Raw genomic sequence first — 5,586 nt, forward strand, 5'->3', positions numbered from 1 at the left:
CTTGGATCCGTCTCCAACGATGTCTCAAAACCGTTGTCACCTTGCTAAAGAGGTACAATTACCTTATGCTCATAGCGAGACAGTGTCTCAGCGTCCTTTCGACATTGTTCTCTTTTATGTCTAGGGTCCATCTCCCTTTGCCTCGAAAGGTGGCCATCGCTAGTATACGATCTTTATAGATGACTTCCCTCAACACCCCTGGATATACTTTATTTCTTCTCGTAGTGATGTCTTATCTATACAAGTGTTTTCATGCCATGGTTTAGACTAAGTTCTCTACGCCTAGTCCTGTATTCTGTGATGACTCTGGTGGAGAATATATCTCCAAGTTGTTGCTTTGGGTCCTTGTTGAGCAGGGTGCTCTTACTCAGTTCTCTTATCTTGGTGCTCATGCTTAGAATGGCGTCGTTGAGCGCAACCATCATCACCTTCTTAAGGATCATCTGTTGATGGACACTGCCTCTCTTCCGCCACACTTTTGGGCCAAGTCTATCTCCACTTCCATCTAACTAATCGGCCTTCGGCAATCCAATCCACTGCTTTGTAAGTTGGTCCCCTTACAAGCGTCTGTTTGATTGTTTCCTGATCGTTCGGCGCTTCAATTGTTTGGTTGTGTTTGTTGCCCTTCTTACCCCTCATGAACACACCAAACTTATTGCTCGGTCCGTTGAGTGTGTCTATTATGATAGAACAATGAGCATAAGAGATATTGTTGCTAGGATCGTGTTGGTCGTCAGAGGACTATTTCTTAGGATATGACTTTTGCTGAGTCTCGTCCCTTCTACCCGCGTCCATCTTCCCCGACCTTTTCAGCGAAGGACATTTGTTTCCACACTTTTCCCGACACTCCTATCACACTATTTTGAACCCCTAATCCATTCCTCGTACTGCTCTTGCTTCTCCGATTATTCAAGATTCAACACCATCATCTCCTATGATTTCCTCACCTGCTTATCATAGGATTTGACACATTTATCACTGGTGGCTTCCTTGTCTGCATCGCCTGAGTTTATCTCGATGATTCTTGCTCATATTCTTTCATATTTGCCTCACTTTTATACACGTCGTTCGTGTGTTGTGGATGCGTCTACTGATGTGCCATCTTCCCCGTCTCGGCCTACTTATGGCCTTAGTCTTTCAAACGTTGGCGCTGCTGTTCTTGAGCAAACTTCTTATCTTTTTGTTGTTCATACCAAATGGCACCTTGCCATGATAGAGGATATTGCTACTGTTGGGTGCATCGACACGTGGGATATTGTTTCTCTTCCTCCTCATGTTCGTCCCATTACTTGGTGGGTCTACAAGGTTAAGACTCGCTCTGATGGTTCTCTTGAGCATTACAAAGCTCGTCTTGTGGCTCGTGGCTTTCAGCGGTAGCATGGCCCTGATTATGATGAGACTTTTTGCTCCAGCGGGCCAGATGACCACTGTCGCACACTTCTTGTTGTGGCCTCTATTCGTCACGGGTCTACATCTCGGCTTGATGTTAAGAATGTCTTTCCTAATGGTGAGCTGTGTGAGGAGGTTTACGTGCAGCCGCCACTTGGGTATTCCACATCTAGATTCTCCTATTCATGTTTTTATTGTCAAATGGAATGCCCCTACCAGCTGATAGTCGAGTCACTCTTGTCACTTCGTCTTTTCATCTTCCTTCTTTTGCTCTTCTTCCTTGACTTTACTACAATAATTGTCTGTGTGTTGTGGATTCTTCTAATGAGTCATCTCCCTTGACTACTGTCTTCTTCTGTTGGCAACACATCGCCTCCAGATCAACCTACAACCTACTAATGGCTTCTGAGCTCGCCAGCTTCTGCCTATTAACTGCTATGGTTATTGCGCTTCTCTTCCCAAGAAGACTTCTTATTGTGACATTTTTGTTCATCCAAAATGGCAGCATGTAATGGCATTGAATGCTCTTCCTTGTGTCGGCTAGTGAAATCTCATTTCCCCTCCTCTTGCTCGTCACATCACTTGCAAGTGGACCTACAACGGTAAGACTCTAATGTTTCTCTTGAGCTTTACAAAGCTCTTCTAGTGATGAGAACATAATCATGACTACGATGAGACATTTGCTCCTTTATGGCCCAGATGACCACTCTTCGCACACTTAATGTTGTGGCTTCCATTCGCCACTAGTCTCTCTCTCAGCTTATGGCAACAATGCATACATGTAGTCACCACCTGGGTATTCTCTTCCGGATGGCATGGTTTCTCGTATTCGTCGCTCTCTATACGGTCTTAAGCAAACCCCTCGCGTGCCTGGTTTGAGCGCTTCATCTCAGTAGTGAATGCGGCTGGTATTTAGTGAGTGCTCATGATCCTGCACATTTTGTCCACCATCCAACTCGTGGTCTGACACTTGTTCCATATGTCGATCATCTCTAGGGACGACTCTTACATTGCCTTTGTGAAGGCTCGTCATAGTGAATTTCTTATGTATGATTCGCTATTTCCTTGAGAATGAGGTTTCTTCTACCTCTGATGGCTTCTTTATTTTCTGTAAGAGAAGTATATCCAGGATCTTCTTGCTCGTGCTGCTTCTTGCTGACGAGCGCACTATCTACGTCCAACTTTGTGTACACCTCCGCTCCCTGCTAGTCTGGATGGGCATCCTTTGCCTTGCTGCGGGTTGCTATGTGAACTGTCTCAATCCCACATCCCGTGTTCCCTTGTTGGGCGACACCAAGACCGAACGCTCGAGCAACAGCAGTGGTGAGCAGGAGCTTGGACAGTCGGCGCATACCTGGATTATGCACGGCAAGCCGAGGACACGGCGCTACCTAAAGCCGAGGCCAAGGGCGCACAGTAGGAGAACGTGGGGTGCTTAATCAAGTGTGTGCCACACAACCCGCAAACAGGAGAAGGACGCCAAGCCAGATCGGCGAGTAACAGAGAGTGCACATGCACATGGGATGCTGGACCAAGTACTCTGCTGCCACCGCCGCCAGTCTCTCCACCTCTGTTGCCTTGTGTACCAGGTATTTTCAATAGTGGCATCATCGCCAGGAGTCACTTGTGTGGCTCTCATCTCTCATCCTTAGTTTGACGTGGTCTACTTGGATCCGTCTCCAACGATGTCTCAAAACCGTTGTCACCTTGCTAAAGAGGTACAATTACCTTATGCTCATAGCGAGACAGTGTCTCAGCGTCCTTTCGACATTGTTCTCTTTTATGTCTAGGGTCCATCTCCCTTTGCCTCGAAAGGAGGTCATCGCTAGTATACGATCTTTATAGATGACTTCTCTCAACACACCTGGATATACTTTATTTCTTCTCGTAGTGATGTCTTATCTATATAAGTGTTTTCATGCCATGGTTCAGACTAAGTTCTCTATGCCTAGTCTTGTATTCTGTGATGACTCTAGTGGAGAATATATCTCCAAGTTGTTGCTTTGGGTCCTTGCTAAGCGGGGTGCTCTTACTCAGTTCTCTTATCCTGGTGCTCATGCTTAGAATGGCGTGGCTGAGCGCAAGCATCTCACCTTCTTAAGGATCATCTGTTGATGGACACTGCCTCTCTTCTGCCACACTTTTGGGCCAAGTCTATCTCCACTTCCATCTAACTAATCAACCTTCGGCAATCCAATCCACTGCTTTGTAAGTTGGTCCCCTTTCGAGCGTCTGTTTGATCGTTTCCTGATCATTTGGCACTTCAATTGTTTGGTTGTGTTTGTTGTCCTTCTTACCCCTCATGAACGCACCAAACTTATTGCTCGGTCCGTTGAGTGTGTCTATTATGATAGAACAATGAGCATAAGAGATATCGTTGCTAGGATCGTGTTGGTCGTCAAAGGACTATTTCTTGGGATATGACTTTTGTTGAGTCTCGTCCCTTCTACCTGCGTCCATCTTCCCTGACCATTTCAGCGCAGGACATTTGTTTCCACACTTTTCCCGACACTCCTATCACCCTATTTTGAGTCTTTGCTGAGCAAGGTGCTCTTACTCAGTTCTCTTATCCTGGTGCTCATGCTCAGGATGGCGTGGTTGAGCTCAAGCATCATCACCTTCTTAAGGCTCATCTGTTGATGGACACTGCCTCTCTTCCGCCACACTTTTGGGCAGAGTCTATCTCCACTTCCATCCAACTCATCAAACCTTCGGCAATCCATCTAACTCATCAACCTTCCGCCCCAGCTTTGGAGTGTCACTTTGATTGTTTCCTGATTATTCGGCGCTTCAATTGTTTGGTTGTGTTTGATATGTTCTTCTTTCCCCTCATGAAAGCACCAAACTAACTGCTCGGTCTGTGAAGAGTCTTCTTAGGATATGGCGATGAGCGTAAGGGATATCGTTGTTGAGATCCCGCCGATCGACGGATGTCTATTTCTCCATATATGGCTTTTGATTAGTCTCGTCCCTTCTACATGCATTCATCTTCCTCGGCATTTTCAGTGGAGGATATGTCTTTCTACAATTTTCTCGACACTCTTATCATTCCTATTGAGCCCTTATCCATTTGCTTCTCCGATTATAGCAGATCCAACGCCATCATCTCCTATGATTTCCTGACCTCGCTTATCACAGGATTCTACACCATCACCGGTGGCTTCGTTGTCCTCATCATCTGAGTTTACCCCAATGATTCCTCATGGTCTTCCATCTTTTCCTCACTATCATACCCGTTGACCGCGTGTTGTGTATGTGTCTGCCGATGTGCCATCTTCCCCGTCTCAGCCTACTTACTGCTTGCCTTCTCATCTGTTTCCGTCAATAAACCGCCTTGATTTTTCAAGCGCTCGCACTGCTGTTCTTGAGCCGATTTCTTATCGTGATGTTGTTGCTTATCTGAAATGGAAGTTTGCGATGGCAGAGGAGATTGTTGCTCTTGAGCGCACCGGCGTGGGATCTTGTTTCTCTTCCACTTTGTGTTCGTCTCATCACTTGTAAGGGGTCTACAAGGTTAAGACTCGCTCTGATGGTTCCGTTGAGCGTTACAAAACTCGTCTTGTGGCTCGTGGCTTTCAAGAGGAGCATGATCTTGATTACAATAAGACTTTTTGCTCATGTGAACCATACGACCACTGTTTGCACATTCACCACTTATCTGTATCTCAACTTGATGTTAAAAATGGCTTTCTTAATGGTGAGCTACGTGAGGAGGTTTACATGCAGCCACCACCTAGGTATTTTGTTCCTTACGACATGCTTTGTCGTCTTAGTCGCTCTCCATGGCCTGAAGCAAGCCCTCGATACTGGTTTGAGCGTTTTGCCTCTATGGTGGCTGACGCTGGTTTCAACGAGTGCTCATGATCCTGTGTTGTTTGCCACCTTTCTGCTCTTAGTCGGACTCTTCTTCTATAAGATGACATGTTCACCACTGGCAAAGATACCGAGTATATTGCCTTTGCGAAGGCACGTCTTAGTGAGCACTTTCTTATGTATGATCTTGGCCCACTTTGCTACTTTCTTGGGATTAAGGTCTCTTCTTGGTCAAGAAAAGTAATCCAGGATCTTCTTGCTCGTGTTGCTCTTACTGATGAGCGCATTGACTCCCACGTAGCTCAATGTGCAGCTTCGTGCTACTGATGGTGACCCTTTGTCAGCTCCGACAAGTTAGTCATCTTGTTGGGAGTCGTTTAGCTA

The sequence above is a fragment of the Triticum aestivum genome, chromosome 3B (assembly GCF_018294505.1).
Source record: "Triticum aestivum cultivar Chinese Spring chromosome 3B, IWGSC CS RefSeq v2.1, whole genome shotgun sequence".
Classification (NCBI taxonomy): Eukaryota; Viridiplantae; Streptophyta; class Magnoliopsida; order Poales; family Poaceae; genus Triticum; species Triticum aestivum.